The 13,740-nt window shown below is 42.1% G+C and overlaps 1 protein-coding gene across 21 annotated transcripts in view; it reads left to right on the top strand.

Moving 5' to 3' along the window:
- The window catches only part of ptprdb (protein tyrosine phosphatase receptor type Db), a 177,274-nt gene that overhangs the window by 38,339 nt on the left and 125,195 nt on the right, over positions 1-13,740 (top strand). For all 21 annotated transcript variants that reach the window (XM_072462654.1, XM_072462650.1, XM_072462651.1 and 18 more), the window contains exon 3: positions 578-603. The gene's annotated coding sequence lies outside the window, so the exon portion shown is untranslated. The remainder of the gene's footprint in view (positions 1-577; positions 604-13,740) is intronic.

The raw sequence follows: 13,740 nt of genomic DNA, 5'->3' as shown, positions 1-13,740 counted from the left end.
AGATCCTGTCCCATTTCTATTACGTAGTTCACCTTTAATTAAAGGCTCTATTCTTTACAATCCCTCTTAATATCATTAGATCCAAACGTGTGTTGCATGCTGGGATGACAGAAGGATGTCCGTTCTTTATTCTGCAGTGAAAGAAAATTCCCATCTCATTTTGACATGCTATTTAAAAGGTGCAAGAATTTTGAGTAGTTCATGACAGCAGTATGAAAAAAACAAAATGATTGTTGCAACAAATGAGTGTTCATTGCAAAAGTCATTGAATCATTTGCAAATCCCATTTTACATGTAAATGTATACATGCTGGAATGTTCTCACTTTAGAATTGTGTGAGTCTTGGTGGGCTTTTGAAACTATTAAGCATTCTACAGATCTAGGAAATACTGTTGTCTATTCAAGTTTTGCCTCTGCATTTATTTTGTCATTGCATCAGAATTGTTTGAATTGTACTTGAAAAAGTCAAGTGCTCACAGCCTGGAGTTGTTGTCCTGTGATTGCACCTAATCTAATTTCATATGTTTCTTTGTGTTTCTCCTCCCCTTGCCCCCTCTTCTCACCCATATCTGTGCAGTCTGACGTGCTGGAGTGCTTCTTAAGGTAAGAGTCATATTTCCTCTTTTACTTTCTTCCTCTGATTTTCTACCCAGAAAACACAGTGTGCAGTCTGCACTTGGCACAGAAAGTGTATCACGAAACAATCTGCGTCCTCCGAGTTTGTTTGGCTGAGGATTGTGCGCGTGCTAACACACTGCCAGTGTGTTAGGATAACAAAGAGACACTTTGGGTTGCACTCCCACTGCACTGAGGTACAAGCAGAGCCACCGTTAGCTCATATCAGACCTCTATTACTGCTCTAATTTATGAGCAGAAATGTGGCTGCCGTGAAACACAAGGAGTAATAAATGTTTCGGCTACAGACAACACAGAATCTGATGTTGTTTCAAAAGCAGGGCTACAATTTTCATTTTCCAAACTACAAGTTAACAACAAAAAGACTCTCAGGCCCTGTCCCAATGCACTTAAAATGCATGTTCACCATGAGCCGCTGAAGTGTGCAGGGTGTCCCAATTCTTAGAATGTTTTGATCCGCACTTCACCACAGCCTTCTCCAGCAAGAAAGAAGCGATGTGCATTCCCCACAATGCATTGGATTATAATGATTTCAGTCTATGCAGCACTTCTGCCATAGCAACTTAGCAGTGAACGCTAACAGGAAACAATGGAAACTAAATTCTTAACAAACTGATGATATTTTAAATAAATCTGTGACTGTCCAGTTAACAACACTGTAAACAATATTAAGCCTGTTCTCATTTGTTTGTGGCAAATTCAGCAAATGATCCAAACTAAACTGAGCTTTGACTTTGTGATTAATTCAACTCGGTCTGAGGCGAGGACTGCCCCAATTCTCATGCTTACCTCCCTGTGCCCTTGTACACTTGCACACTTTGTGCACTTTCAGAAAATGCACACTTGAGTCAAGTGTGTAGTGCGTAGTGCGAGTATTGGAATAGTGCTTCAATATCACAAATTTGAAAGGCACTAGAAGTATGGTAATATCTTTGAAGAAGGTAAGTGTAAGCAATAGCACTATTGGGATCTCAAGAATATCTATTCTCTTATGAGTCGTGTCATGTATATTGTAAGTACTACATGTGAACTGGGGAAAAAGAAACAAGACACTTTGAGTGTCTGTTTTTTGTGATAGTTATGTGAGGAAAGCTGATACAGTTTGATCTATGTGCATAAGTAAGTGAGCGTAATTACTTTATTATTATTAATAGTTTTAGTTTCATTTTTGTAAAGCTATAAAACAGAACAGAAAAACACTAAAAACAGTACACAACCAAAGAGACTACAAAACAATATACAACAAAAGACATTCAATGACGTGAATCGCATATAATGGCATTTGTACCTTTTCCTTTCAATCCCTGTCTGGATGAATGGAATTTATAAAACATGTACCTCAAAAGTCACTGCATATCCAAGAGGAAGTTTTACATGAATCACACCTACACCCAACAGGCAGTTTTTCACATGTTATCACCCCATCCACGCACCTTCTAACAACATATTTCAGCAACATATGTTCAAGCATCACATATATGCAAAATGTAAAGTTGATAAGGAGACTCAACATCGGTGCAAGAATCTAGATATTTTCAAGATGGATTCACTTCATCATTTACAGCTCTCCTGTTATCAACATAAACACAAGTTCTGAGAGTAATTGTATACGTATAGCACAATATGTTGGCTAACTACATTGTATCTGAAGTGTGGACCAACAGTTGCCAAAGCTCAGAGGAACTAACAATTCCAGTCTGATTGTAGTAGATGTTGTTAGGTGTCTGGTGAATATGTTCATTGTGGCCTGCTCTGCATTTGTTTTGGCGGTCCGTCTCTCTCTCTCTCTCTCTCTCTCTCTCTATCTGCTTCTCTGCTTGGGGCCAGTGTGTGCGTCCGGTTGCCAGTGTTTTGAGTGGGCTCTGTTGGGACGGCGTGTAGAGCCTCATTAGTGGCAAAGGTTTGGCTGGGGCTGTGCTACTGGAGACGCTCTCAGGGGCACTAAGTCATATGTTAGTCTACTGCTTGCCCATCTGCCACGTTGGCCCTGACTCCCACCACTTTTGTTTAGTGTTTTCAATGTGCAGTCATTACCCTGTTGTCAGCACGCATCCACAAAAGTAATTTAATTAACCAGAGGACCAAGTCTTTATTTTCTATTATGGTGTTACAGAAGAAGAAGGCATGTTGTGTTGCTATTATAATGTTGCTATTACGAGTGGGAAAAGTCAAGACACAATTTTCACGAGACAAAGTATGAGATTGGGTCCTCAAGAGTGAGATGAGATTTTGATGCAATGGGTTCATGTCACGATTTTGGCAGAATTGTATTATGATTATGATTATTTTGTATTATTATTTTCATGACAGGTGAGAAATAAGAGACTGACACCAATTTTGCAGCCTAAATCCCCACATGCATCAGAGCTGATTACTACAATATAAACATTATATACTATATATATATATATATATATATATATATATATATATATATATATATATATATATATATATATATATATGTGTGTATATATATATGTATATGTGTGTATGTACATATTAAACTTTGTTTTTATTTGGCTCTTTCAATTATTTGCCATAAAACTGAACTTGCGCCTCTGTTCTCTCTGTCGCTCTAGCTCCTCCCCCTCTCCCCTGCTGCCTGCACAAGTTATGGATGAAGTAAATATCTCCTCACTTTAAAACAATGTTTGAGGCTGAAACACACTACTTATGTGTTATTATATTTTTCTGAACTTAACCCTTAAACCAACAGGGTAAAATCTTGACAAATTCTAGTGTCAAATGGATCCCGTTCCTAGTTATAATAGCAAAAAACTATACCAATACTATATGATTATCTATGATAATGATAATAATTATTATCATTATTTTTATTATTTATTACAACATATGATTGCTCTAAGAAAGAAATCGATGCAATCTATTTCAGCATTGTTTGATTTAGATTTTTTTGTACGGCTATTCTATTACTGTTTTTTACACATTTTTTATTTATTTTAATTCAGGCATCTATTGTGAAAACAAATGAATTACAAAAAAGTAAGATGTATAGGAATGATTGGTAATAATTTGAATTGATAATTTTATGTGAAATCCATCCATCTTTTTTCCACTTTTCCGGGTTCGGGTTTCGGGGGTTTCGTCTAAGCAGGAATTCTAAAGCCGTCCTCACACCGCGGCTTCAAATTTGCGGCCGATGCAGAAGTTGGACGCCTATACATTTGAAGACAGAAGCCTCGGACACGCCTCGGGGCGTCGACACGCGTCCAAAAATACACTCACCAGCAGACGTGCATCTGAGGCTCTGTCCAGTGCACATGCGCAGTGGAGGAGTTGTGTTGCTTTTCTCGTGGTGTTATGGAGTTTAATGGCAGACCATGGTTGACAGAGTGGCTTTGGTTTATTCACTTTACAAAGTCCAAAAACGGGGGCGATGGGCTCTGGGGCTTGTCTGGGACCCGCAGATCCTTCAGAGGTGAGCAGAGTTTAGTCAATATCATTATTTGCCCCAAGAGCTGCGTTTTTTTAATTGTTGGGAGGTTTGTTTTGGGTCTTCACTGGAGCGTCATCTCTGATTGGCTGCTGCGCCGCATACGACGCAGAAAAGTTGGACAAAGCTCAACTTTGCTACGTCGGACGCTTTGGATGCCTCGGACGCGCATCTAAAGCATCCAAAGCGTCCAGAGCGTCCGACGCCCCCAACACGCCGCACTCGACGCCGAAAACGCAGGAATTGCGCCGCGGAAAACGCAGGACGCGTTTGACGTGCGTTTACATAGACTTTGAATGTAAACTGGACGCTGCGGTATGAGGGCCCTATAAGACTTTCCCCACCTCACACACTTTTTTCTCCAGTTCCTTCGAGTGGATTCCGAGATGTTCCCAGGCCAGCCGAGAGACATAGTGCCTCCAGTGTGTTTTGGGTTTTCCCCTGGGCCTTTTTCCGTTGGGACATGCCCAAAACAGCTGAGAGGCGTCCAGGAGGCATCCGGAACAGATGCCCGAGCCACCTCAGCTGGCTCTCAAAACGCACTGCAAAAACGCAGGACGCCCAAGACGTGCGTCCACATAGACTTTGAATGTAAACTGGATGCTTTGGATGCTGCGGTGTGAACGGCCCTTAAGGGAACGCCCAGCCACCCTGCGGAGGAAAATTATTTCAATTGATTGTATCCTCTGTCTTGTCCTTTCGGTCATTACCCATAGCTCATTACCATAGGTGAGGGTAGATAGATTAAATCAAGAGCTTTGCTGTTTGATCAAGCTTCTTCTTCACCACTATGGTCCAATACAGTGACCACATCATTGCAGACGTTGCACCTACCCAACTGTCAATTTCTATCTCCACCCTTCCCTCACTCATGAACAAGGCCCTGATGACTCTGCCATCATTGGACTCATCAAGGACGACGACGATACGGAGTACAGAGGACATTAAGCTCAGAGCACAGCCCAGCTCCATCCTAGGCTGTGCTCTGGACTCAGGCAGGAGGTGGGGGATAGAAGGGTCCTCGCTACACTCACGTCTATTCTGGACCATGAGTGTCGCCCCCTGCAGGATATTCTGTCTGCTCTGGAGAGCGTCTTCGGTGACAGACTGATCCACCCTCACTGTATGAAGGAGACGTTTCGCAGGTCTTTCCTTCCTGTTACTGTCATAATGTCAATCAAGATTGCCCATATAACAGCTGTAAATAAGAGTGTTATTATTATTAGGATTATAAGAGTTATTTCTAAGTTATATGTTTTTATTATTATACTTATGTGCCTAATCTGTGTTGCAACACAGAGGTTATCTTATCTTATCTTAAACTCTTCCACTGGGGTCAAGGACTCCCCAACCAATCAGAAAGGGCAAACCAACTTTTTCCGGTCAAGGACCATGGCCTCGGATTTGGAGGTGCTGATTTTCATTAGCTTCCCACTCTGCTGTTCTTGTGCATGTTGCAGGTCCAGGTTTTATGGAGCCCTCTGGACAATGTCCTCTGCAAACTGCACTGATGAGATCCTGCGGTCCCCAAATTGGACGCCTTCAAACCCTAGAAATTCTGTCCATAAAAACAAAGAACAGAACCAGTGACAAAGGGCAGAGTCTAACATGCTGTGGGAACAGGTCTGACTTACTGCCAATAATGTGAACACAGCTCCTGCTCCTGTCATACAGGGACCGGACAGCCCTGAACAAAAGGCCACGGACCCGATACTGCCAAAGCAGCCCCCAAAGGACACACGAGGGATGAGGTCGAATGCCTTCTACAGATCCACAAAGCACATGTGGACTGATTGAGCCAACTCCCATGAACCTTCGGGCGGCAGAGAGCGAGCCGAGAGTATAGAGCTGGTCCAGTGTTCCACAACCAATGTTGCAGAGACATATCAACCCTTCAAACAGTTTGAAGACAGTGAGGAGAAGCAGGGAGAAAAGATGGTTTGAATGAGGAGTTAAGGAGGCAATTTTTGTTGAAAAAGAGAACCCCTCATTAAACAGAAATGGAGGTTTAAGATTAACCTTCCGGTTGTGTATAACAATGTGCTGAAGCCATGGAGCGGGACAAGCCCTGGGAATTCTGATGCTAATCAGGTACTCGGTGAGGAGGGAGTAAAAGTCAGCTCACAATAGGATGTAGATAGCCCATTTCAGGGCTGTTAGAAAACAAAAAAGAGAAGTCTAAAGTGAAACCGTAAACTCCCTTTATCAGGAAGTCCCGCCCAGTTCCCAGACTCGATTCACAGATTGGGAATGACTCTTGGATGAGAGTCAAAACGTTTAATTTTTCCACGTTTAGTTAGTCCAGATGACTACAACTGAAACTCTACTATGCATTGCATTGTTCAGTTTTTGCACTATTTCTGACCAGCTGTAATTGTTGTATACATACTCAGACCAAGTCTTTGTTTATTGTATTAGTAAACTCTTGATTTTATGCATGCCTTATTTGATACAATTTGCTATTATTATTGTTTATTGTTGCACTTTACCGCCAAAGCAAGTTCCTAGTTTGTGAATTTTGTTCACTGACAATGGCAATAAAAAAAAATCTGATTCTAAACCCTTTTCTATGGACCACTCCTGAACGAATAAGGTATTACACCAACTCAGAACAAATTTACAAATGTCAATATTGTTACACACAAGTATCGATGCAATGGCCTCTGAACTGGTGCTCTGGTTAATGTCAGCGTTTAGCTTGTGTAACAGCTGTGTTGGGGATAAAACTTAGGCTTTCGTAGGTTTAATAGCAGCACTCAGTGGGAGAAAGGTTAATTATCACACCCTGTTACAGACAGACAGGACACCTCCCTCTGTCAAGTGCACACACCGACTCCACACCAGCACACACTTACAGCTCATCTCATCAAATAACAATGTGTGTGTGAAAGATGTAATCCAGCAGCTTGTCCTCATTTGCTTTATACTTTAAATGCAATATGCTCTGGAATTGAGATTGTGTAATCATTTATCAGGTAGAACATAAAAAGTTCTGCAGGCCTGTCCAAAGAATGTCCTCCGAGCCAGTCAGATCATATATAATGTTTTTATGGTTGCTTACTGCCCTTATGAATTAGACAGTGGTCCCAAATGGCCAAGATTAAGGGTGCTTTCATACTTGTCATGGTTTGGCCCTGATTTGATTCCAGTTTAGTCCTGATGTAGACTTGGTTTGATCCTGTTCTAGTCCTGGTGTAGTTCTGGTCTTGTCCAGGTTTAGATCTGGGTTAAGTCCCACTTCAGTCCTGATTATGATGTGTGCAAGTATGGAAGCTGCCTAATATTTCCCTTACATTATGATAACGTTGGTTTTTCATCATTTGTTGTGGTGGTATTGTTATTTACAGTCCTAGCAAGAAAATTGTTCTTCTCTCTTGTCTCTCTCTCTTTCTGTCTTAGGTTCATATTTGCAGGAAAATGCAAATACAATCTGTGAGCGCCTTTTTATGTGGTTGATATTTTACATTATTAATTTAATAATTAATAACAACAACAACTAATTTGTGTTGGTTTAAAAGAAGTTTTGATATGTGCGCATGTTTGGACACTACTGTTACCTGGCTGCTATGCTCATGTAATACAGGTCAAGAAGTTTATGTTCTGTTCTAAACTGTGTGAATAAAGAGAGATGGCTGGAGCAACACGGTCGTTTTACCGTGCTGCGACGACATCCGTGGTCCTACGTGTAAAACAGGCTCATGCAGTCATCATTTACCGAAGAGGTTAAGAATTGAAAAACAAGGAACTAGGATTAGCCTTTACACAATCCTTAAGCATGATTTAAATAATGCAAATAATTTTGTATTTTTGGATTTCATAAAATAAATTGGCGTTTTTCAATGTCACCATGAACTTAAAAGTTAGAAGAGGTCGTTCATTATCCCCATCAAGTGGGATGAGCAGCAGTTTAGACACCCACAAAAACAGAAACAAACATGACAGAAAGGATACAGAAGTAAAAGAATGTGAGCCTGTAGCTCCATTTACCAGAACACAAAGTTCACAGCGGCATGACTGGTGTGTTCTCACATCTCCTGAAAAGCCTGCTTCAATTGGACTCTAAAATGACAGATGAGTGGACAGAGGTGTGAAGTGGTGATTGGTGTTGCGAAGATATCTAACAATTTAGAGCAAAACAACTGACACCTCAAAAGAAATGGAAACATTTTCTCTCTTTGGAAAAATGATCACTCTGGATCACAGAGCCCTTTTATACTATCTGTTCTAGTGAGCTCACTCCACTCACTGTCTTCTTCATGTCTGTGCGTGGTTTTATATGTTATTACTCCTCCCACTTTCTCTTGCCTCATTCCTTGCCGGTCTAGACAGCTCCTGCAGCAGGTGCTGTATAGCTGTGAAAATAGGGTGAGAAGAAGAGAATAGGAGGGAGGGAGCGATGGGAGAATAAGAGCTCATGAGATGGGTAAGGCCGGGTGAGAACGCACAGAGATTAATAGATCAAGCTCCAAGTGGGATATGATGAAAGTTCGGAGTCCCAGAGAGAGGAGGAGGCGAGGGAAGGGATGGGTCATGCCGAGCTCGGAAGGAAACCAGGAGGAAAAAGGAAGGTGGTGCAGAGAGGAGGGGGGAGGGAGCTGACAGGTGTAGGTGAGAGAACAAAGCTATTTTAACATAGGAGAGAGCAGGTACCTCATTATGTGCCTGCGTGTAAGCAGAAAATGAGGGCGGATTCAGAATAAACCAGTTCTCAAAGTATCAGCGATTATTTTTCTTAACTTTAATACAGGAGATGATTTCTAGCCTTCTAATTAATTCTTAGACTAATATAACATATGTTAATTAAGCAAAATACCAGCATGCTAAATACTAGTGGTATATAGAGTAGTATCATTGGAGAAATTGTCTGTTAAGCTGTTAGTTTACCTTTCAGAGTTGAGTACATGGGTTGTGTAATATAACAAAAAAATCCCAGTTTGATTGATTACAATATTAGTGATTATAGTTCATATTAAACTGTTTGCAGCAGTCTAAAGTTATTCTTTCACTTTCCTAGCATTCTAGTTATTCACCACAATGAGTTTATAGTTCTGCTGTCGCTGTAACCTGAATGGCTTTCAATACCAATTTATTTTTATTAAATATTTTTTTGTTCTGTAGGCATGAAATTGAGATGAATCAAATCAAATCAATTTATTTTTGTAAGGCCCAAAATCACAACAACAGTTGCCTCTGAGGGCCACAGGGAGAAATTAATCAACAATGTCTGTGGTGGCGATGGAGTCAGACAATGTCTGTGGTGGCGAGGGACGATGTCCCAGGGTCCTCTGTCCTTAAACTCTCCTTCTCGGCCAGGAAAAACTACAAAAAAAACCTCTTTGGGAAAAAAGCGTAGAAACCTGGAGGAGTTCCAGTGAAGGAGAGATCCGACTCTCACAGACGGACAGACGGACACGAGGGAGACTGGAGCTGGACCCACTCTTCAGGCAGATGAGGGACCGTCGGAGGCGAGCTGGACCCACTCTTCAGGCAGATGAGGGACCGTCGGAGGCGAGCTGGACCCACTCTTCAGGCAGATGAGGGACCGTCGGGGGCGAGCTGGACCCACTCCGCAGGCAGATGAGGGACCGTCCACACAGGGCAGGGACCACTTCACCAGGGGAGGGGCATCTGGGTCCACAGGTCCTCAGGAGTGAGAGAAAGAAAAGAAGGCGGTGAACAGTTTGCAAGTGGAATCAAAAAATAAATATTGTTTGATAGCATAAGTAGTCAGAAGAAAAAGAGGATAGTGCTCAAGCTGTCATACTTCCCCCAGCATAGTTACTCCTAGGGCAGCGTAGCTAAAGCTGTGGGTTTATGTTTCTGTTCCTAACTAGTCTGACCATAAGCGATTTCGAAGAGGAACGTTTTAAGCCTGGACTTAAATGAAGAGACTGTGTCAGCATATTTAACATGGGTCGGGAGCTGATTCCATAACACAGGGGCTTGGTAGCTAAACGCTCTACCTCCTACAGTACTTTTAGAGACTCTTGGCATCACCAGAAGGCCGGCATTCTGAGAGCGAAGAGCTCTGTTTGGATGATATGGTTCTATAGCATCTTTGAGGTAGGATGGGGCCATGTCATTTATGGCTTTGTAGGTCAAGAGTAGAATTTTAAATTTGATTCTAGACTCGACGGGGAGCCAGTGAAGAGACTTCAGCACTGGCGTAATGTGCTCTCTTCTTTTTGTTCCTGTTAGTAATCTTGCTGCTGCATTTTGAACCAGTTGAAAGCTTTTTATGGAGCTTTTAGGACACGCTGCAAGCAGGGAGTTACAGTAGTCTAATCTAGTCGTTACAAATGCATGGATAAGTTTTTCTGCATCACTTTTAGGCAGAATTCTTCTGATTTTGGCTATGTTGCGCAAATGGAAATAGGCTGTTTTACAAGCTTGATTTATATGAGCTTTAAATGAGAGCTCCTGGTCAAATAAGACTCCAAGGTTTCTTACAGTAGAACTGGAGGCTACACTGACATTGTCCAGTGTGGCTATCTGCTCAGATAGAGAGTCTCGTAGATGCTTAGGGCCAAGCACAATGACCTCGGTTTTTTCAGGGTTAAGAAGCAGGTAGTTTAGTGTCATCCAGGTTTTTATCTCCTTCACACAAGCACTAAGTCTGTCTACTTGATCGCTCTGATCAGGTTTCATTGATAAATACAGCTGAGTGTCGTCTGCATAGCAGTGGAAGTTAATGTCATGCTTTCTGATAATGTTGCCTAATGGCAGCATATAAAGAGTAAACAGAATTGGACCGAGTACCGAACCCTGTGGCACACCGTAAATTACTTTAGAGCTTGGTGAGGAGCTCTGGTTTACATTAACAAATTGGAACCTATCAGATAGATAGGATTTAAACCAGCTGAGAGAGGGAGGGACATGCAGCAAATCGTCCAAGCCATATTCATACTCATCAAGCTGTGCCCCTGTGTGTGCTATCCACTCTGTGACCAAGTGGTGCTCAATATTAATTTAATGAACATACACAACAATACAGATTTGTAATCATTGACATTTAATACAAACATTTAAAATGTTTTTCAAAATTCTGAACTCTGCTCCAAACCACAGACTTTGGCTAAGATGAAGATGCATGAATCTCTGTAAATCTGAATTTGCATGTCTTCTGTGTTGCAATAGCCTCTTGTGTTGTGGCTATTTAGTGTCACCTATATAACACGCTTTACAACTCCCCTCACTGCACTGGATTAAATACATTATATTGCTCTATGTTTTGTCTGGGCATCTTGTCTTTAAGTGTTGTCCAGTTTAAAATAAACAGGAATTTTGAATTTTGGGGGTGCACGGTGGCGTTGGTGGAGTTTGCATGTTCTCCCCGTGTTACCGTGGGTTCTCTCCAGGTTCTCCGGCTTCCTCCCACCGTCCAAAGACATGCATGTGTTAGGTAAAAATTGGTAACTCTAAATTGGCCCTAGTGAATGAATGTGAGAGTGAATGGCTGTCTGTAATGTCTATGTCTCTGTGTTGACCCTACGACAAGTTGGCCACTGTCCAGGATGTACCCCGCCTAAGGCCCGAAGTCACTTGGACAGGATCCAGTCACCCGCGACCCCAAAAGGGAACAGGCGGTAGAAAATGGATGGATGGATGGAGGAATTTTGAGCTGTCATAAAATCCTTTGTAGTTTTTCAGACAGTTCAGCAACATAAGGGTTTTCTGTTTCTCTTTTGTCCTTTTCTCCTGCTTTGAGGCTCTTTTAAATTTGTTAATAGCCCAACCGAGGTAACCACAGGCTGAGAGAGAATTTCAGATATGTTTTTCCACCTTCCTCTTACCCTCTGTGCTGGTGGGCCCTTCCTGGGCACTGTGTTGTCAAAATGCTTACTATTCATTGGGAAATGCTAAATGTTGGAGAAATTGTTGTTGCCAGGAATCCCCTCATTATTATGGGTCTGGGTCCTGTTACTCAACAATATTAGACTGAAATTAACAAGCACTGCAGAGTATTTATGCCCATCCCACTCAATTCCAGAAATATGTATTTGTGCCACAAAACTCCTGCCATGCACACTGTAGATCAGGGGTGTCCAAACTTTTTCATCCACTTTTTCATCCATGCGGAGCCATCTTGGATAAACATCTTTATAGCATATTTAGCAGCGGGACTTTTCCCTCGTTCTCTATCTAAACCAATGGAGTTTCTGCTGGTCCGGAAGTGAGATTATAACGGCTGTGCCGATCAAGTGGGAAAAGAGAGGAAAGTGGGTGGGGAGGAATAAGGTCAGTAGGGTTATACTCAATATGGCCACACCCCTCTTATGTTTGAGTAGTAATAAAGTCTGTTATAGTCAAATTTAGTTAATTGAGTCATTAAGTCTAAGTCATTTAAATTGGCTTGTAGGTATATATTTTTCAGATGCCATCGTATTAACCATGTTGAAATCAGTGAAGCTTTTGTTACACAGCTCTCTGATCAAAAAAGAGCTGCCAAAAACATGCCAAGAGCCACAACTCACAAAAAAAGGGTGGAGGGAAAACAATTTTCTACGTAAAAAAAGGCCCTCCGGTACGGTTGATTTAACATTTTCACCTGGGTATCTACAAAACAAAGTTGGAACACACTGGCCCACATAGAAGAAATACTTAAGTTGCCAGTAAAGTCCAGATCCCTTACATTGACATAAAGAAAATCAAAGGGAGCGAATGTCAAAGCCTCGCCTCCTCTGCTGTTGTGAATCTTTTGTTTTAGCATTGCAGGATAAAGCATCGTAGGATAAAACATTGCAGGATAACGCATCGCAAGATAAACCATCGCAGGATAAAACATCGCAGGATAAAGCATCGCAGGATAAAGCATCGCAGGATAAACCCCATTATTCTCTCAGGCGGGATTTCATCGCATCATAAGCGTTGCGTTTTTTGACCGGTTGTGCTGAGTGGCCGGAGTAGTGGCAGCCGGTGCCTGTGCCTGGGCACGCGGTTAGCGCCAGTACGGAGCTAGCTAGCTTAGATCTATCATAGCCCGCATATCATAGCCTGTTTCTCAGTGTGTTTTTTCTTCTTTGTTTTCTTTGAAATGTTCCTGAAATAAGTGTGTAGGCATCACATGTCTGCTCCCACGTAGAAATATCAGGTCTATTTCTACAGATACGACGGTAGTCAGCCAGACATGTCCGAACTAGGCAGCCATCATTCCGGGAGTCCCTCTCTTTCTTTTTTAATATTACCGTATTTTCCGGATTCGCTAAGTCGCTCTGGAGTATAAGTTGCACCTGCCAAAAAATGCATAATAGAGAAGAAAAAAACATATATAAGTTGCACTGGAGTATGAAATGCGGTTGCAAGTGTGAAAATAACAAATAATATCCAGTTTTCTCGCTGGGCTGAGGTTTGAGGATGGTGGCGCTAATAAAAAGTACTTAAAAAATTTGATATGGAAAGCCAATATGATCACACTCCGCCACTTAAGAGCGGCGTGTCGCGGCCTATTTTCCGACGCTTTTACAAAATAAAACGGCGCTTTTAATGCCGTGCGCCGTCTGACATTATGCCGAGCGCCGTAATTTACGCCAGACGGCGCTAAGCGTTCTCCTAACAACCTGGCGGATGTTTTTTCAGTCTGGCGCTATCTTGTGGGTAGCACGCCGGTACCTTTTGGGCATGGCGGGGGCCCGCCGTAGCATGGCGGC

This window comes from Eucyclogobius newberryi, unplaced genomic scaffold (assembly GCF_026437365.1).
Source record: "Eucyclogobius newberryi isolate DKJ021-1_F unplaced genomic scaffold, fEucNew1.0.hap1 SCAF_4, whole genome shotgun sequence".
Classification (NCBI taxonomy): domain Eukaryota; kingdom Metazoa; phylum Chordata; class Actinopteri; order Gobiiformes; family Gobiidae; genus Eucyclogobius; species Eucyclogobius newberryi.
Note: the sequence above shows the minus strand (reverse complement) of the source record. Positions and strands in the feature narration are given on the sequence as shown.